Source organism: Manacus candei, unplaced genomic scaffold, assembly GCF_025592945.1.
Source record: "Manacus candei isolate 608988 ecotype Guabito, Panama unplaced genomic scaffold, ASM2559294v1 h1tg000067l, whole genome shotgun sequence".
Classification (NCBI taxonomy): Eukaryota; Metazoa; Chordata; class Aves; order Passeriformes; family Pipridae; genus Manacus; species Manacus candei.
The window spans coordinates 9,813,666-9,835,200 of NW_026138115.1; the positions used below are offsets into that span (position 1 = coordinate 9,813,666).

General features: G+C 39.3%; 1 long non-coding RNA gene across 1 annotated transcript; it reads right to left on the reverse strand.

Annotated features, from left to right (window-relative positions):
- Positions 1-289: 289 nt before the first annotated feature.
- Positions 290-6,745, reverse strand: LOC127479444 (uncharacterized). Its single transcript, XR_007907566.1, has 3 exons — positions 6,592-6,745; positions 5,188-5,320; positions 290-3,457 (listed from the first exon to the last, which is right to left on the reverse strand). It is a non-coding gene; the product is annotated as an uncharacterized LOC127479444 (long non-coding RNA).
- Between the last annotated feature and the right edge of the window lie 14,790 nt (positions 6,746-21,535).

Consider the following 21,535-nt stretch of genomic DNA (forward strand, 5'->3'; position numbering starts at 1 on the left):
TCCGCCCCCTTCAAAAATAAATCAAAATTGCCCCGATATCCAAAGTTAAAGACAAAGTTGAATATAGATATATTTATACTCATGAATATGAATGAGAGATCTAAATCTAGAGAGAAGATGGTTTTATTTCTCTCCTTATGATGATCCTTTGTCTTGTGTTTTCTTTGGGCCATTTGGTTTGAAAGGCTCAAAAAAGTGATGATTCTGACTAGAAGCAGAAACAAAGTCTTGCCCCCTTCTGCTCTGGTATCTTGTTAATGAAAAAACCCTTGAAGAGTAAAACTTGGCCATTGTGGAAATGTGAATCATAGAAGACATTGCCAGGAGGAAGAGTTTCAATTTCTATATTCTTTTTCCAAACATATGCACACTCAATATATATACTGGATTTGAATCTCTGCAAATAGGACAAATACCTCAGTAGAAGAAAATTCTGCATGCTTTACTAGAGGACAGTAATCCATCCTTTCAACATGCAGGATGGATTTGGGTCTCTAGGCCTTTGAATAATTTCCATCTATATCTCAGTAAAACAAGAAAGTACATCATGTTCTTGGTGGGCTGTGACCATTGCCTTTCAAGTTGCAATCCTTCAGATCTTCATTAGTCCTTAGGCTATTATTAAATGCTTGGCAACGGTTTTATCTTATCTTAGTTGGTAATGTCTGCAGGTGCATTAGATATCTAGAGAACTTACTTATTAGATATCATTTTTACAGCAAGGTAGTTCATGCCTTCTGGGAAACTTATTACTTGAAGAATCACCATCAAGTTAAGACTTTCTTTTGCCGTTTCAGATTCTTCCCTTGACAGAGGCCACCTGGGATCTCAAAAGGGCTCTAGTTTACATGTGCTTGGACAGCTTCTAAAATTTAGGGTAGACAGAAGATCAAGCTATGTCCACAACAGAATACACAGGTTGCATTATTTTGTTAATTTTATACTGAAGAATGATATGCACTTTGGATATGATCTACACCAGAACAAGAGAGTTTAAAGTACAAAATAAACATCTGAAGTTTGGATTTGGTGCATTTTCCATCAACACATGAAAGACTTGATCCAATACTGACCAAATATACATTGATGGAGGTGTTCTTCTTTTAGCCTGCTCCAAAAATCATGATTGGTTTGCAATCCAAAAAAACCAGAGCAACTCTTAAATCATAAAATCATAGAATACCACATTGGAAGGGAACCTTGAGGATTATCTTGTCCAACCTTTCTTGGCAAAAGGATGGTCTAGACAAGATGATCCAGCACTCTGTTTAGCTGAATCTTAAACTGTTCAATGCTGAGAAATCCACCACTTCCCTGGGGAGATTATTCCAATGGTTGATTGTTCTCATTGTGAAAATTTTTCCTCTTTTGTCCTATAGGAGTCTCCCCAGGATTAATTTGTACTCATTAACCCTCATCTTCTCCATGGAACCTTGTAAAAATGGAGTCTTCTTCTTTATAGCCACCCTTTAAATACTGGAACATGGTGATATGGTCTCCCCTAAGCCTTCTTTTCTCAAGCTGAACAAACCCAGTTCTCTTAGCCTTTTCTCATATGGCCAGCTTCCCAGTCCTTTGATCATGTTTGTGGCCCTTCTCCGGACCCTCTCCAGCCTGTCCACATCTTTTTTTGTACAGCAGGGACCAAAACTAAACACAGTATTCCAGGTGTCCAGACAAGCACTGAGTGCAATAATGACTTCTTTACCTCTGCCAGTGATGCCCTTGTTGATGCAAACCAGTATCCTGTTGGTTTTCTTTGCTGCAGCAGCACACTGCTCACTCAGATTGAGCTGCTTGTCCACCAGGACCCCAGGTCCCTTTCCACTGTGCTGGTCCGCAGCCCAGTAGATCCCAGCCTGTGCGGCAAACTTTGTTGGAGTACACTCGATCCCATCTTTCGGGTCACTTATGGAGATATTAAACAGTGTTGGGCCCAATACTGATCCCTGGGGAACCCCACATGTGACAAGTTGCCGGTTTAAAAGGAACTATTTACCACCACCCTCTGGATGCTGCCCGTCAGCCAGTTCCCCACCCACCACACAGATCACATAAGTTTCTCTAGGAGAGGGCTGTGGGAAACCATATTAAAAGCCTTTGAGAAATCCAGGTAGACGATGTCGACTGCTCACCCCACATCAACTGAGCAGGTTACTTTGTTGTTTAAGGTGATCAGGTTTGTCAAGTGTGACTTGTCCGTGGTAAATCCATGCTTGGTTTTCCCAATCACATGTTTCATCTGACTTGTGATAGGCCACAGGACAATTTGTTTCATAACTTTTCCAGGAACTGAAGTAAGACTAATGGGCCTATAATTTCCTGGATCTTCCTTTAAGCCTTCTTGTAGGTGCGGTGGCATTAGCCTTCTTCCAGTCTTCTGGGATGTTCCCTAGTCTCCACGACTTCTCAAAGATTATGGAGAATGGTCTCACAACGAAATCAGCCAGCCCTCTTACCTGTGGGTGGATACTGTCGGGGTCCATCAATTTGTACGGGTTCAAGCTCCTATAACAGTTGACATACCAACTTTTCCTTCACTGATTTTAGGTTTGTGTTTGCATCAACCTGGATTTTTGTTCCCAAGGCCTGGGCCCCAACAGTGCTGGTAAAGACAGTGGTGAAGAAAGTATTGGCAATCTCTTCCTTTTTAGCGTTGTTGGTGACTAATTAATCTCTCCTGTTTAACAGTGGGCCAATATTTTCTTTCTCTTTTTACTTGTTGTTTACATACCTGAAGAACCCTTTCTTGTGGTTTTTGACATTTCTGGGAAATTTCAATTCAAGCTGAGATTTTGGTTTTCTAACTGCATCTCTGCACACCCTGGAAATGCCCTTGTACTTTTCAACTGGTATTTGCCTTTCCATCTCCGGTATGCTTCTCTTTTGGTTTTGAGAAGACTCAGAAGCTGTCAGTTAAGCCAAGGGGGCTATTGCTCTGCCTACTTCCCTTACCTTTAAAGGGTAATGAACTGTTTTTGAACTTCCATGTTTCTCAGAAGAAAAATGCTAACACAGAGAAAACTTTGCAATTGGTACACTGTGGCCTACCATTTACTTTTACCAGCTCCCTTTTCTGGCAGCCAGGCTATAATGCTCCTTTGTGCACCGGGCAGATCTTCTTCTAGCATTAGTTTCATGGTGAAATGTGCTCATTCTCACAGAGTTTTTCCCTTTAAAGAAAAAAAAACTGAGGACATCCAATCCTGTGCTTTAGGAATCAAGCATCATCAGAATAGGCTTATCTAGATGGCACCTCTGGTTCCAGGGCAGTCCATTTGCCAGATTCACACTCAGAAGAGTCCCTAGAAATTGTGACATCCACAGCATCTTCTAAGCAGAGGTGAGAGGAGGTTTCTATCCTAGCTCTGGTTTGTCAACAGCTCATTAAAAGAGATGTGTGTCTTCTGGATCTGCGGTAAACATGCACATTAACAGAGCTCTTCCATGTTTCCTGCTGGAAGGAAAAAAATGTCATCTTTTTCTTTAAGAGAATACTTGATTCTCAAGCTGCTTCTGCTTAAAAATCAGAGAAGCTATAGCTTATTTTCCAGGAGCAAGAGACAGACGCAACTGAAACAAAATGTAAATAACCAAGATCTCTCCTTCTTCTTAGGTTCTGAATGACAAAGCAAGCTCAGTCTTCAGTAACCAAGTAATACAGTGTGTGAGGGCAGTGCCTCACCTCTCCCTGGCTCCATTCTCCACTCATACCTACTGTTAGCCTTAACTTTGCCTAGTCTGAGCTTCTTTGCACAGAAATCTCACAGGAAACTCTTCACTGTCCAAGATTTCAATCTTCCCATTGTATCTCTGTTAGTTCAGAGTAGGAAGGGATACTATAGGACAAAGGAGTTATACCTTCACTTATCATTAACCTCATAGGCAAAGCTTCAGACTGAGCTAATGAGGTTATTAAAATCACAGATATGAGGTAATACTTTTATGAATTGGATGCAGATTAAAAGGCAGAACTGTTAGATTTTCCACATGACAAAAGGTTAATAGTGGGGTGCCACAAGGTACAGTACTAAGTACTCCTATTGCGTGTTATATATTGAGCAGTTACTTATAAAAGATGAAGTGAACAATGAGATGGCAGATATTGCAGATGACATGAAAGCATATCAGTAGCTGGAATTCAGATCCATACCTAGCTCTCCTAAGAAATCCCCCTGATCCATTGCATTTTTTATCACAGCAGATTCTTTTAGTCCTTTTCACTGTATTCATGAATGTAACTTGCACAATACAATATCCCAGCAACCTTGTACTTTCCATTCTGCTGAGTGAGGTTTATAGCTTTTCATTTTCATTTTCAGCCTTGGGCTGACTTGAAAGACTGAATCCATGTCTCAGCCTGCAGACTGGAAGCACTTAATTAGTATGCAGGGCAGGTACTGAAGGAGGTTGTCTCTATGCGACAGCTCTCAATCCACTTCTCTGATTATTATGGCTCATAGAAAAGAGAGTCCAAGGGAAATGGAAAAAAGTGAACGAAAAAAAATTACTGCCCTTTCAAATAAAAAAAAATGGTATAAATTATCTGGAAATATCAACTAAGAGAGTGTATCTGCCTCCCTCTTAGTAGCCAGTCATTCCCCTGGTTAATTTAAAGGCAAGTGTCTGTTAAAGATTGTCACAAGGGAAAAGCCAAACCTCAAATACAAATTACCTGTTGAATTTATTATGGGCTCTTTTAAGGGAGAGCTTATGACTTTAATAAGAAAAGCATCATAGAACAAAGTAAAAATCCACATTGCTGCCAATTTTTTTGTCTTCTGCTTGGGCAGATAGGAAAGCTAAGCCTATTGTAAATGTCTGCTTTTGCTCATAGAGGAAAGAACAAGGAAGTTATGTATTATTATGATTTATCTGTTTTGTTTTAGCAATATATGAAACTCTGGGTAAAAAATACTACCTTTGCCTGTTGTCATTCATCCTGATGATAGAAAAATATTTCATGGATAATCAGATCCTCTCCTGTTTTTCCAGTTACATATATCCCGGGTGGCTGCTTATTCATGGCTAAAATACTGCCACTTCTAGGTAGGAATATTGTGACTGTTTAACAATGGATTGTTATACTATGCAATTGTTTTGGGACTGAAAATTACAAGTAATCACAACTAATTTCTTCTTAAAATAAGATTTTAGGGGTCACCTTTTATATGGTGATTATCTTACCTTGTGCTAGAGTTCTTGTCTTACCCTCTGAGCCAGTGGTGAGAGCACTTAACAATGAAATCTTCGGGGTCTTGAGTTTGGTTTGCTTAAGAAGGTTCAATTATACCATCTTCTTCCTCTCTGGGAACCTGCCCTAACAGTTAACAAACTGGTTGAAGTAGGGCAGTGTTTTTCTTCCTGTTGGCTCTATGCCTTTGTGGTGAAAGGAGCACAAGATTTATGGTTCCAGAAGAATAGCAGACAAGAAAGGGCAGGACTTGCTAACCTGGTACTCCGAGTTCTCACCTTGAAGATGGGAGTCCTGGGTTCAACAGCATTTCACAGTTCTCTCCCATTATGCATCTTTGTGCAGCTTACCACTAATCCTTTTGGAGATTCTGATTGGGGCATTTAATTTTCTTCTGGCACAGTACAGGAAGCTATGGTACCTAATCCTTGAGGGTCAGGCAACTAAAATGAGCTGTTCCAATATGTATATTTTTTATTGGAATACAGTGAGGTATTTTAAAAAGTGCCCATTTTATCAGAAGAGGAACCCAGAATTTCAATCTTGGAAAACTTACTGCGATAATCAATGAACAGCTAGTCTGTTCAATAGTGAGTAAGATGAAAACAACATGGAAGAAATTATGGAGTCAAACTTCAGATGACCAATTCAAGATCAATTGTAATGTCACTAACAGAAAACATTTCAAAGCTTCAGGAGGTGCTGGGTTTTAATTTTCATCAATCATGTATAAACCATAATTATCAGTTTAATTATTTGCATGCAGACTTATGTAAAATCAATAATCACCACTGTAAGTGAAAGCTGTAATTCCATCATGAAGAAGTGACACAAAGAATGGTGAAAATGAAGCCCAAGTCACTACATGTCAGAGCTGAACTTTCCTGGGTTTAAGCTGCTGTGTACGGAGTATAAATATAACCTAGCATCTGCACTTTTTTTCTATTGTGAATTTGCAGTTTATTTAACAGTTCGGCTTCTGTTTGTGATGAAGCTGATTGTTTACATAGCACAATAATTACAATTTTTTGCTAATTCTGATGGGACTAAAACACTGTCGCCTGACACTAAGGGGACAGACAGATTCTTTTAGGGACCCTCGTCAGAGTGATGATGGCACTAAGTTGTAGTTACAATTAAAACTTTTCTTAATGGAATATTATGACTAATATAGCACAGAATTTCTTATTAGAATTGCACAGGATTTCTACAAGCAGAATCAATGTAGTACAATTTATAAATAGCTTAACACAGAATTTATAACACAACTTATGATTTTTAATCACCTAGACCCTTTGCAGGTCAGATCAGATCAGCTCTTAATACACATTTTGCCGTATCAATATAACTGTTGTAATCTAGACTCAAAAATCATATAAAGGATCCAAATCACTTACTTAGTCCTCTGAGGAAGCAAACAATGGTGGAGGCATGCCTGGGCATGGGGAGGTCACAGTTCTCACTGCCCATCAGCAGTTCTGATTCAAGTTCCTCACTTAGGACTTGTAACTGCTTGATTTTGTAGACAGTGCTCTGTGTGCTGTTTTAGGCTTCCCCATCCTGTGATGGGATCATCAGCAGGGCCTGGTTGGCTGGGTACCTGGGACCTTCCAGGCCAGTAAGGAAGGAAATAATCAGCCTGGTGCCCAGGAATCTTGACACTGGCAGGGAGGGGAAGAAGAAATCTGTTTGTTTTGTGTTAGACCTTCAGGGCCTGATAATGAGGGGAAAGGGAGCTCATACATGACTCATGCTGTCACAGAGAATGACTTTGCCTTATAAAATGGTGCTAGTTATGCTAACCATATTATCAGGAGTCTTAAGCAGAGTGTACCAGTCACACACTCCTAGAAACATGAAGTTATTTTCTATCTCAAAGAGATAAACACAGACTAGGAAAAGGCCTAAATTCACCCATCGTGAAGCACCTTTGATGATGAGAAGACTTTCATCATTCATGAAACTAGGTTTTATTTTTCAAAATATTTACATAGTACATGAATGGGTGATAAAACATCAGTATCACTGTCCTTATTTTTAGACTGCAATTCTCTTCAGCACAACAATTAAGTATGCATCCTCTGCTAAGTACAAGGTAAATAATGCAGCTGATTTCCTGGGACCTGATTGTGCCCACAGTTTTAACCATGTTGCTCATCTTGTGCTCTATGTGAACAACAAGAAAAGAATGAATTAAGATTTCATGGTAGTGTGAATTTTAGCATTTTAAATTTTGAAGTGATTGACTTTGCAGCCATAATATTCTTTTAATGTAATCTCTTTATGTGTAGTTTCCTGTGTTAATTCCATCATGTGGAACCACATTAAATCTCATATGAACCATTAGTAGAACTGGAACTTATATATGCTTGTGCAGACCTCTGCCATTTGAGCTAACCGACTTTAACAACAGGCAGCTATCCTTTATGAGAATCAGCCTCTGAAGGCAAAATGAGAGAAGCACTTTGCAAAAGGATTTCATGGCTGTTTGCTGACAACTGAGGAACTATGGGACAAAGGAAGCCATGTCGTGGTAGTGTATGTGCCTAATGGCTACAGACCCTCTGCTCTGACTCACTTCAGTCTGTCTCCTGTATCTGGAAAAGGATCTCTCCGTCAGCTCAGCTCAGCCCAGCCTTTAGTAAGATATGCTCAGTATGGATGAAATGATCAACAAATTTACGTACTAACCTCTAATATGTACTGAGTGTACACAGCTAGCCAGTAGCCTTTATTATGTCAGGTTGTTTTCCACCTTACCAGCACAAATTACGTAGGGAACACAGAAAAATTTCTCTCCACCAGCGCTAGTCTGGCATTTGGTCTGTTGTTCTGAAGCATCAAAGTACTGAACCTTCTGAAAACAAGAATTTTTTAGCATTGACAAAACAATATCATTTTCTCTAAGTTATTAATCAGAAAGGACAGACACATCTATGCTGACATTGTAAGATGTATCACCCTGAGGCAGATGGCACAGAAAATTTAAATTCAAATTATTAAATTTTGACAGTTACAAGCAACTAAACCAAGGCCTTATAATGTCAAGTGTTCGGTAACTAACACTCTGTTATACCAGCTCTTGACAAATGCAAAACTTTCCTAGTAAGATCTGAGAACTTAGTGGGGAGAATACATGTAGATAGATACACAGGACTCAGAAAGTGCAACTGATTAGAACCAACCCTGACATAGATCAGCTTTGTTTTGCTGCCAATATTTAGGGAAATCGATAAAAAACCTAAACAGACTAATTGTTGAAAAATAATATTTTAAAGGGCTTTTGGATTCAGTACAGTAGATTTTGTTAGCAAGGGTGTTCAAAACATAAAAATTTATCTTGTTCATCTCCTTTCAGCATTTTTAGTCACTACCAACTGTGACAGTTGTGAAGTCCTTTGTATGAAACATAGGCCCATAACAAAACAATTTACTTATTTTGGTAGTTGGCTGGAAAAAATCCTCATATGCCAAATGTAAAATTGAAACATTTTATCTTGCAATTTCCATCAGTTACTGTCTTCTGTAGTTAACTACCATTTATGTAGTGCTGTTGATCATTAAGTGTTTTATTGTAAGCTTATTCAAAGACACTAAAACAACTGAATTTTAAAAATAGGTATAGTGGCAGCTCCTTTATACTGTAAAAAGCTGTTTGGAATCTCTGTTGCAGTACACAGTATTATTACCCATATTAGGTGGGATTTTCAAAAGTTCTAAATTTTGAACAAAATACTAACTTGTGTTCTGTCTTTGATTAGAAGTTCTAATTTAATACAGTTAGAATATATTCCCTGTGATTAGAAATATAATTGATTTTCTAATTGTATCAACACTGGACTATTTCAATCAGAAATTGATGATCTGCCAGTTAATGTGACAGTTTTTTGAAGAGGAAAATCTGGACATTTATTAATATTTTTGAGAAGTTCTGGGCTTAACCAGAAATATTAAGGTTTACCTGACCCAGGCAAGAGCATAGTTTACCTGACTATGCTAAAACTAGAGATGCCCTGTTCTATTTTGTGTGTATCTGTATACTATGCACCCCTGTTTCGTGCTGATGTCCTCATCCCTCATCCATCTTCACAAAATACAAGCTTAATTTATGCTGAGCTTTTCTGCTAAAGGGGGAACTAAATAGGTCTTGGGGCAGGAAAAACTTGCTTTGGTTTATAGGCAAACAGTACAGATTCAACCTGTGCTAGACATTATCAAGTTTCAGGTCTCCAGAGATATCCTGACAAGTGTTCTGGCCTTGCTAGTCTAGATGCTTCCCCGCAAACTTGGTGTCTTGCTAGTGGACAGTGAGAAGCAGGAATTGATAGGAGAAGAGATAGCAAAATGTAAAGGTATTTCTGTCCCTTTTCGTCATGTTAATATCTCTCTACATGACCCTCAAACTTTCTGCTATATTCTTATTAGTGCCCAAATCCTCAGTTACTTTGTTTGCTGAGAATAAGTAGTTTTTTGCTCTGTTTGGGCTTTTTTTGCAAAGTAACGAGCTACAATAATGTGCTCTCTTATGTTTTTCAGAATTTTTAGGTGCTGGTACTTTCTTTATGTTATGTTCCCCTCACCTTCCTGGGTCTTTGTGTTTACACTGAAATAGGCATCCTGTGTAGAGGGAGAAACTCCCTACAGTGCCCAGAGAGGCACTGTATTGACAGGAGAGAAGCTTGTCCAGCAGAGTAAGAGGGAGCTCCTACCAAATGCACATAACCCAGTGACTGGAAAATCACACTAACAAGCCTTTGGCTTCCTTTTTCGGGGCCTAAAGCCCATGGACATTCCTGGGAAATAAGACATCAGTCATGAGGGGCTGAAAGACTGGGTGATGAGGGAAAATGAGGGGTGAAAAGAGTGGCTAAGAGAAATGGGGAAGATAAATGACCACTGGTAGTAGCCATTTACCCCCTATTTGAACTTTCTGAGCATACTGTGAGTTCTGTTCTAAAATAAACTCTGATGGTTTCTCAGACTTGTCTCTCCATCAAGAAGCTAGACTCACTACCTACACTGATGCTAGCTTTTGAGATGTTGCTATGTAGGTCTCTATCTGCAGCATCCATTCTGAATGGAAAGGCTCTCATGGGCCCCAGTATAGAAGTTTTGGAGGGCATGGTAGCCTTGATGAGTTGATCGAAAGCTCATTTATCTTCTACCCATCAGGAGTTTAGTGCTTGATGAAATACTTGTTCGCCACCCTGTCTGGTAGGACAGCATGACCAGGAGAGCACAAGATAGATAGCACTGATCAAAATGTAATCAATATCCTAATGCAGAAAACACAGGAATCTCATGTTCAATGGGTACGCTGTGTCATGATGTCCTTGTACTCAGCAAGGTTCTGTAGGTCAGGAAGTGAAATCTCTTCTGAATAACTTTGTCAAAGGCCTTCTCTGCCAGGCACAATTACCTAATCCCTTGGCCCCCTTCCCTCTGAGCATACTTTCTGGGAAACTGCCTTATGATCTCAGGGCAACAGTGTTCCACACCATTTGGGTACAGTGGACCCGAGGCACATCTGAGCTGGCCAGCTGATCATTAACTTTTTTATCACTGCAAAGCTGGTTGCTGGAGTCAGGAATGTTCAGGCTTTGCGAGCATATTACAGTACTTATCAACATGAGGATAAAGCCCATCATACTGCTGGGCAGGCTCCAATTGTTTTCACAGAGTGACTCCTTATCTAAAGTGGTGGAGTCGCTACTTATCCTCCTGTAGAATGTGAAGCAGTCCTCCTATTGCATGCTCATCTTCCTCTCTCTTCCAATATTTGCTGGAGAAGAGATCTGTATTTGATTGGCTCTGCTATAGGAGTAAGCTGGTGATAAATAGCAGACGTGGTCTATTCTAAACAGAATGGTCTCCCTTTGTCTAGGGTGAGGGAGAGGCCTGCAGCCCCAAACTCTGGTCATTGAGAACCATTGTGTCCCGTCCCACTGTATCCAAGTTAGTTCTTCAAAGTCTGATCCCATCCAAACCAACAACAGCAGCAGCAGAAGTTGCAGCGAGGGGCATCATGTGCATGTGTCAAAGTTGCAAAGCAGAAGCTGACGGACAGTGCTGGCTGAAGTCCTGTTTATATACTTGGGCTATGTGTGAGGCCAATGAGTCAAAGTGGGACACATGCTACAGGGATTGGTGCTCCTAGGAGGCAGAACCAGAGTGTAGCTCTTCTGCTGTTGTTCTTACCTGCTCATTCAGTGCATGCTCAGGCAGTGCAGGCACAACTTGTCTTCTCAAAAGGCCCTCGGGTGGAATAGTGTGTGCAGCCCATGTCACATGACCCAGGTATACAAAATGTCATGCCTAACAAAGATGTAAACAGAATGTGTCTTTTCCCAGTGTAGCCACTGGCAGAGAAAAATAAATTATAAGTTAAAATAGTCTCCACATGCTGTATATTCTACTATTTTTTTAATGGTGAAAATGTTATGATAAAGACTCATAATTACAGGTGGTGAGAAAGACAGTACATATGTGTGTCTCTGTGTGTTTGCTTGTGAGAGACAAACTGAGTTCTATTCAACATCTAATTACTCAAAATCTTTAATGCCATATCGAGTTGTAGGAATTTGTGTGAATTGGGCAAAAAGAAGAACACATACTAAGGTTTTAGGATGTAATCTGGCTGACACAGAATAGGTCACATTCCTTTTTCCCCCATGTCCTGTGCTAGAGGTGTTTTGCTGACAAAGGGAAGTCTTTTGAAAGAGGTCCTCCTTTATCATAGCCAAAACTAGTCACCCTTAATGCATAAAATTGAAACCCACATACATTTGTATGGAAAAACAATACAAAAGCAAAAATTACAGCAAACTGTAAAGTAAAAGTACACATTTTACAAGTCTTAAATACTCTACATTTAAATAGGAAAAGGAAGGAATTGATGTAGAGTGTTGATAAAGCTATTGGAAAAATATCATTAGTTCTTAATTTTTTAAGGTGTGTACAAAGGTTCTGAATCCATAATTTTGTGAACCTTTTTATCTTTTAAATACATCTTCTTTAGGCCCAGATTCAGCAAAACATTTAAATACAGACATGTGATTATTTATATTCTAACTGCCCAGGATTCGATTGGGTCATAGAAGAGCCAAATACTCACCAAAGACACTATTTATGGAAAGGACTTGGGAAACCATAACTTCCTGCATTGCGTAAACTTCCTGAGTCAAAAGACTAGAAACTGGGATAGGTTTGTCTCATGTTCATGCAGTATACAAGGTCTGCTAGCACACAGCAATTGGCACAGAAAGGCTGACTCGAATGGAGGCACAGCACGGGGCCATTATAAGTGCATCTCATGTAAGTGCAGGAGCTGGAGGGATGATGGAGTAGCCCTGGAAATAGGATCTGCACTGCTAGGACTCCTGGCTGGCTGCAGCACAGAGACAGCCTGGGACTGACTGGCTGTTATTATCTGAGCAGCAAGTGTTGGTTTGGCTGAAAAAAGAGCCATCCATATTCTGGAAAGTTCCCTTCCTACTATTCTATGAGCTCTGTGGAGCTTTGCCAGCAGGAGCTGTGCTGGGCAGACTGAGAAATTCCTCCTCGTTTTCTTTTGTTTAAATAGAGTAAGAATTAAAGTAGATTCGAAGTGGACCGACCTGCAAAGCTGTCAAATCCATGTGAAACCAACAACCTGGCAGGCAACTGGCCATAGTTGTGGTTATGGTAGATCCCTGATGGAAGTCAGATTGTTCATTCTTACTGTCTTGGCCAAAATCCAACATGCTTTATTATTTTCTGCTTCCTTCAAGCTCTTCCCTGCACTTTCAATAACAAGTTGAAGTTTTCTTCATCTCCTAGCCTAAGCTTGTGCACTGCTGCTTGCAGGATGCCCCAGGAGATGATAAACTGATAGGAAACAATGTGACTCAAATGTACATACCTGTGGGTATGACTTACCCCTCTGAGGTCCTGCACTGTGCTTAAATACAACTATTGTACTTTTGCTCTAGGAAAGCAGAAGGAGCTGAAGGAGATGAAAGCTGAAATGGTGTTAGTGAGTCTCCATAGAGTGGACAGAAATGGATTCTGTGCAAGCACAATTTTCTTCTGACTGAGCCTACAAAGTTGATCTAGCTCACAAAAAAAACATGCATTGCAACATTTTAAGAAGTACAGCAAAGCCCATTTCTGCATTCTTGGGTGCTTCTGTGAGGTCCAAAGGGCAAACTTGCCTCAGCATAACTCAGTTGTTTGCTTTGGAATCTCAGAGATTAAAGGTGTCTATAAGTGTCGGTAATTCTCATGGTTATTGTTAAATATTTCCTTTTATTATCTGTATAATAGCAGCTAGAGATTACATAAAAAAAGGTAAGTTCTCAAATGCACCCTCACTGTTTCCTGTCTGTGAGCACAGGAATGTTCTGTGCGTGAGGAGACTCCGACTCACATGTCCCAGGAGAGCAGCCTGACCACCAGACTGCAAGCTGTTTTGAAGGCAGGCACTCTCCACCCTTCCTATTGAAACTGTGCCATGCTGCAGAAAGTAATTTAAGTTCATTGGGCCAGAGAGAGAGAAAGGGAGTCACACAGAGCAGAGAAAGCATAAGAGAAAGCATGACTGTACTGGTTAAGGCACCCATCTGGCAGAGAGAGGCTTAGATTCCCTTCCCAGCTTTCAAGGCTGTTTCTTAAATATTTCATATAAATAGTCACTGGATAAAATGCAGAAACAGATGTTTTGGATACCATACTCAGAGGTGCTTAATTTTTCCCATGCTCTGTATAGGAAATCTGAACACAGAACAAGAGGTTCTGAACTCCCCTTTAGGAACCAGTACCTTTCACTTCAGCACTCAGGGTTGAAGTGCTGGGTAACTAATTCCCATATTGGACCTGATCTTCAGGCTGTCACCTCAAAAGTCTATTTCAGAGATACACTTCTTCCATTATATTTCCCTTCCCAGTGTATTTGGCACTGATTTTTTTTTTATTATTATTCCTTCTTACAAGTGCTCCATTATTCTTTTGGCTCTTCCAAATAGCTTTAAAATTAAAAGTTTCAAAAATCAAGTCAGACTTTAACTTGGGTACATTTTTTGTTTTGACCTGCTGCAGAATGCAGCCATTTTCCCATTACAGAAGCTTGACTACGCCTATTTTCAGATAACAAGCTAGATTGGAGTTGTTCTTCTAATCAAAAACATTTGTGATACAGTTTTATGCATTTCTCCAAAAGTCTGCCTGGATTGGAATAAACACACACCTTCCAGATGAAGTTTTGGATTATATTTGGAGAAAAACTGACTTTGGAAAATGTTTGAGGAAAATCACAGGAATCTTCCCCCCTTCTTTTTTTTAAAAAAAAAAACCAGAACATTTTCAATACGATTGGCTTTTTGGGAGTTCAGTTTCTGACTTAAACTTCTACAGTTTTGCAGTGATTTCCTTAAACCTGACTGGTTCAGCATTCTGACAGGGAGCAGTAGGAAGGAGTGCAGTTCTTCATGACCAGAGATGTCTCACTGGTGTGAAGGACGTTGGTAAGTGGGCTGTGGTGATGACACATGAGTTGCAGGACAGCAGTGAGGGCCAGAAGGGACGGACTGATTTTCAAATATAGTGTCTTATTTAAGAAATGAGGTTATATTTCTGACAAATCGAGGGATGGGTGAAATTTGTAAAAAACTATTTATAATTTGGATTGTGAAACAGTAATATTGGATTGTATGCTTAGAGGTCAGCCTCTTTCACATCTCTAAATACTTTGACAGTCCTGTTTTTAACAGAGGAAAACCAGTGTGGGCTAGTGCTGTGAGTTATCAAGTTCGTTGGTTTCACCTGCTTCCTGGTGGACAGCTGTGTGTAGACAAGAAGCCTTCTAGGTGGGATTAGTAAATGGGAACGGACCACAGACCAAGTGTTTCAATTTACAGGGATGTTTAATGGGGAATTTCAAGACAACTCCCAAACATTGGGATCTAGTTTTCTCAGGGAACTTTGGGAAAGAGCATTCAGTGCCCTTCAGAATCACCATGCCCTGATACAGCGACCTGAATGTGTGCTGCCAGCCTAGAGCAGGGTTACTCTTTGCTGGCCCAGTGCTGTGGGGTGTCTCATCACGCTCTTTTGCTTGAATTGTTTTAATGGTGGTGACAGACGTTTCATCAAATTGTAGAAACTGACCCTGGGCTGGTGTTTCAGGGAGCATTTTTGAGGTGGTGAGAAGAGCTACTAGCACAGGAAGGATTGGCTATAGAAGAGTTTTCTGTAGTGCCAGAGCAGTCTCTCTTTTGGCCAGGCTGCAGCATCTCATCTGATCTCTGGGCTTGCCAAGACAGAGAGGAAAGAATTTTTCTTCAGTAGTTCAGAAATTACACAGGTGCCAGTATGTCCTTTCCAGTCCCTGTTCTGGAAGCGACTCTTCCATCTCCAGTTACATATGAGCACTGTAACATGCTTTATTACTTTTTCAAGCTGCAGCTTATTTCCCAGGTTCATTTGTATAATTTTCCTGGATTGAACCTGGTTCCAAACATAATAGTACGCTGGCTTTAGCCCCATTCAGCATTCAGCTTGAGAAGAAATTATAGGCACGAGCAGTGAAAGAGGAGAGGATGGGGCCTTGTTTTGGTTACAAGATCTAGGCAAACCACTAGGTAGTTTTTTGAACATTTGTACAATAAAAAGTATGATAGGGAAAGGTAACTCACAACAGATGTAGTTCCAGAGGTCTGAAATCCTGTCAGAGGAAAGAATGGAAAGAAGGAGAGATATGTTTCCAGGTGCATTTCAAAGCCTCCATTATCACACATGGATGGTGAAATTTTAATTGGAGATTTGAAGATGCCTGAGGTCAGGAATAAATGGCACTAAGAATATTTTTATTTTTCACTATATACAGGGATGCAAGAGAAGCTGTACCAGGTAGACAGAGTTTTATATTATTTCATCTCAAAACAAAAGCCAAATCATGACCTGAAGAAACACAGCCACTCTGGAGGAGGAGACAATAGCTGTTTCACTGCACAATAGATTAACACCATAAAACAGGACAGAGACCAAAAACCTCTCCTTATTCTGCATAAACACAAACAGTTTAAGAACAGAATATAAATAACTAGTTTTGCATTTTAGAGATATAATAAATTTGGTACTTCTAGATTTGTGGCAAATGTCCTGGGAACATTAAAAAGGTCAGATATCCAATTGGGTCCACATCCAACAGCACAGGCACACCTTCAAGATTTTCACTGAAAGTGATGAATTTTAACAAGCCTTTCTGGATTCCAAGTTTGCCTTAGTTTTTTATCAAAGGGCTGACCAGTTTATGCTACTTATCCTGTAAACCATAATAATAACAAATGGGGAAGATAGTGAGGATATATACAGCTTTATATTTAATATGGGGAGTTTCTAGAAGGAGTCTGTAAGTAGGGACTGTTGCCCAGGCTCCAAGCTTTGGCCAAGCAGGTCTTGGCAGGCTTCAGAGAGGGTGGTGAAAAGGCAGCTTTAAGCCATCCTTGCATCATCCTGGGGCTGGTCTCCCTGACAGTGTGTTCCCTTGTGTAAACTGTAACACCAGCAGAGCTACTGAATTTTGCACTGGCTACCACTGGACCCAAGAAACTAGTCTGGTAACTAGAGATCCATGAAAACTAGGCTCGGCTCAGCCATTTTTAAACTGTATGTCTTTCACAAGGACTCAGGAAAGGAAGAGCCATTGCAGTCCTTGCAGTGGCTGCAGACCAGCTGAGGCTTTGTCGTATCTGCACTGGCTGATGCACAAGTAGCTGGCTGAGCTGCCTTGCAGACTCCATTGCGCTGATAATGTGGCAAAAAAATAGATTTCAGTGTCTGAAGGATCTGGCCCGTACATCTGTGTGTGCATGTGCAGATGTGTGTGATGTCAGTGAATGTCCCCCGCTCCCTCCAAAGGTCACTCTGACTGAAATTTTTCACTTGCTTCAGAATAAGCAACCTCGAGAATGTAATGAAGGAAATGAGGTCTGAAATTTGTTTCCTAACATCCATGAATTGCAGCACTGAGCTAAGGGGAAAGCATTCAAATTCCTCTCTGCCCTCTTGGATAGGAATCTGTTTGTAGCTCCATAATAATCAGCAGACATCAGTGTCTGCTACAACTGAGTATTTTTGGTATCTAATTGGCACTTAGATACCAATGTGAGAGAAGCTTTAGAAATAGCTAAAGCAGATAAGTATTGCTTCTTTTCCTGTGTGTATGTCTGTATCGTCTGTGTGAAGCTGTGTATTAATGTGAAAAATTCCCTGTTGATTTTAATGGGATGCATCTCTCTGCAGAGCATTTGATTCATTCAAAGCTGCAGTAATGTATAGAAGGGATAATTTTTTTCCTTGTGCCCTGAACATCTAGAACAAATTCCTGAAATATTATTTGTGCAGAAACTGTGAATGCTCCCAGCTTGCAAATGAAGTCAAACCCTTGTTAATGTTTACAGTAAAACAGCTGTTCTCAGCATCTTTCCCTGAGCCTCAGCTACTTTAGCTCTACCATACTCAGCCTTACATCATAGCAGCTGCAATAATACGAGGCTGAAAGAGGTCAGAAGCAGCCAGTCCTGCTAAACCACACCTTTGTTTAAAAGAGATTCTGGATCGTAAAATATCTCAATTGCTAAATATTTTGGCCTGACTGGACTCCAAGCATGGGCTAGGTCTTCAAAGACCTAGCTCACCAAAAGCACATAGGCACTGCAAGCACAGAGTAAAGCAGAACACAGGGTCTTTATACATTTTCCTGGGAAAGTTTCTATAGATCCCGACTGGGAAATGCTCCAAGGCTTCATAGAACTAAAGATAACAGTAATAAAAAAATGGACTAGAGCACACTGACTTTTAAAAAGAAATAGCTGAGCTATTAAAGTTGCATTACAAAGCCTTGATAATTTGTGCAGCAAGACTTTGCTAATTTTCACAAATAAAAGTAAGATCACTACAGATTACTGAATTTTAAGAATTAGCAGGTATGTAAACAACATTCTAAGAAAAGAAAAAAAATCAGCATGTAGATTTCTTTAAAGACTATAATTTCTTTGTAAATATTTATGATTGCTCAAACAATAAATGCTACTGGATATGTTTTGTAAAAATAATTAGGTGTTAGCAGAATGTAAAATAGACCATTGCCTTGCTCAGTCTTCTTTTCAGAAGAGAGAGGCCATAATTTTTCTGCTAAGTATAATATGGTCTGTTGAGCTTCTGCAGTGCCTACATTGTAGAAATACACAAATAAATAGGAGTTTAAAGTAAATTTAAGAATGTTTTAACGTTAGATGTCCTACACAGGATTTACTGAAATCTTTTCTTCTGCTGAGTAGCAGTGGGAGATATGTGGGGTTTTGGCACATAAGAGAAAATTGGATAAAATATGTCATTTTTATTTTACTGAAAATGCAAATTTGAAAATCACAGTCAGAAGAAAATAAGATTTGTACAGTTGAAAAAAGATCCAACTAAATTTATAGGTACAAGAGGTTATTTTAGTAGCATTTTCACAGTTAAAATCAAGCGTGAACATTGCAGTCACATGTCATATACTACCTGTGACACCAACAGCAACCTTGCCTAATCTTGCGATTCACAGGGCAATGTCACAGGCTGTCAGATGATGTCACTGATGTCCTAGATTATAGACTGTCACAGCTGGAATGCTTACTGCGTTTAGCAGATTCCACAGCATGTTGCCATCAAAAGGACTTAGTAAGGAATCTCAAATGTGCTTTCCAGTAGGAGAAAGAGAAAGAAGAAGTAAGCAAAAGAGGCCACACAGAAGAATTTGTAGATTTCATTGATACAGGTGCTTTTAGTTGATACAGATACTTTTAATCCAGGGGGATTAGAGATTTCATTGATACATTGGAAAGGCAGTGTATAGTGGAAATCACTGGGTCTAAATTGTAATAAATTGGACTGTAGTTTCAGTTACGACTCATAATGGTGGTGAATTACTTGCCTTGAAACAATTGTTTGAGACCCTAATGATTTCAGAGTGTAGTTGTGTGAGGCATTGACCAGAGCAGTAAAATACATACCTGTTCTTGAAGAGCAAAGAGGCTAAATGTACAAGGACTAGGCAAAGGTAATGAGGTGTAATACTCAAGCAAATTATTTAAATGTACTATAGGTACATGTGATAGCTCCATGCTTTTATCACAAAATCATGTAGTGCCTAGGGAAGAACCACTGCCCTCAAAAAAGCAAGTATATGTACCTTCATACATATATATTATGTATACATCTATAATATGTATGTATATATTTTTGTATATATAATCTAACACTGAGTGCTTTTAAAATATGCACATATCAATTACATAAACCTTTTGTAACTACACACTAGAGCTAAATATTACTTAGCTGTGTGCATTTTTCTTTGAGTTTCACTGGTTCATTGAAAGCATGATCAGTTTGTTTCTTCTGGCATAAGTTGTCACCTGAACCCCTGAATAAAAATAATGTTTCTATTCTGTCACATAAAGAGAATATATTCTAACTCTCTCGCTCTAGGTACAAATGTGTCTGTCACATTTGAAAGGCAACAGTTAAATACATGTTTCTGCTGTCAGAAATGCAGCAGTTAAACCCTAAATAATATCTATAGGATTAAAATCCAAGTACTTTACAAGAAATCTACATGCAGTTATCTTTCCACATTTCCTCTCTATCCCCTGTCATAGACTATGGAAGATAATATACGAAGAGCTCTAGTATGTATGCTTATCTCATTATCTCCATTTTCAGGTAAGTGGAGCAAACAGTTTCACCTTAGTAGATTTGTAGCAAAATAACACACATTCCTCTATGCTAAAGGAATGAAAAAAGCAGGACTAAGCCCAGAATGGGGGCAGAGGGGAGAAATGGGAGGGTTTTTAAAAGAGTTTTCTGAATAATCAGGAAATCCAGTGAGACAAACAGAATGTGTAAAGAGCCAGCCAGAAATATAAAATTACCATGACAACCATAGGCAAGAACCCAGAGAGAATCAGGTAAAGAAATTACAGTAGAATTACAGTTAACTTCACTCTTTTCCTAATTTAAAAAAATAGTAATAATCCCAAGCAGTCAGGAAAAAATATTTCCTTGGCCTAGCTCATTATGGTGCAAAGGCTTGTGAAATGCAGCCTTGTTTGTAATTTTGAAATTACTTTGCAAATATATAGAGAGCTTTTATCTCGATTTGCATATGCAGATTGTTTTAACCAGCAGGATTGGATGTCAGAAACAAAACTCAGTATCACAGATGCTTTAAGTTGTTTGAAAACATAAACTAAAAGAGAATTCAGAAAAGGTAAAAGGTATGTGTGTGTGTGTGTATAGACACATATAGTGTGTATTTCCATGTTACTTCTTAAACATTCTGCCTTGTATGTTTTTCAAATGACTACTTTCTTCATTCAAACTTTTGAGTAACCCATTCACAACCAAAAAGCTTTAAAACAACGAATACAATAAAAAATACGTGAAATCAAAGTGAAGTGAAACTAAAATAAGTAACAGTGGTGCTGTTTATTTAAAAAAGCTACAGGTTAACCATCAAGTGGTTAACCAGATTATTTGTTGAATTTGGTTTGAAATTCTGTTTATTCAGTTTTAATGATTCATTTCATATAATGCCATTCACATATACTGGAAAGATACAAGTATACAATTCTGAAAGGCAGAGACCCAGGTTTAGAGAAGGAAGGGGGAATTTGTTCATGTGGAGAGTGGCTGATTTTTTTCCTGGTTTTGAACAAAGCTCTCAGACTGCTAACACTCAAGTATATAAATAAAATTCCCCCAATACTTTATCTTTCCTGTTTTATGTCACTGTCTGAATGCTTGTTGTATTTTATATGTGCCTGTAAACATAGACACATGCCCATATCGATCTCTTTAAATGCTGCCCTGAAGTTTGCTGCATGGTGAGGGAGAGAGCAGTGATGCACTCCATTGTTCCCCACTATGATGTCATGCTCTGACTTTGCCTTGGTTAAACAGAATTCAGTTTACTGGACTGCAGCAAAATGTCTTTAGGGAATGCAAATTTATTGCTGTAGCGGAGATGGAAAGAAATAGCAAGTAAAAAAAAGACGACTTAGGGAAAATGGTATAAATTCTGGCTAAAATATTGGCTGCCTGTATTTTTTTCTACACCTCTACAGAAGTAGATGTGCACACTCATTTATACACACACACAAACTGTGCATAGCTCAAGGGTGTGTTTACTTTAATCTTGGGAACTAGGACAAGCTGAGATTCACTCTCAGGACTTGCATCGTCACTAAGATCGCTCTTAAACATGCAGTCTTACATCACACTGTTCTTTCTTTTTACTCACATTTACCACACACAGAGTCCACA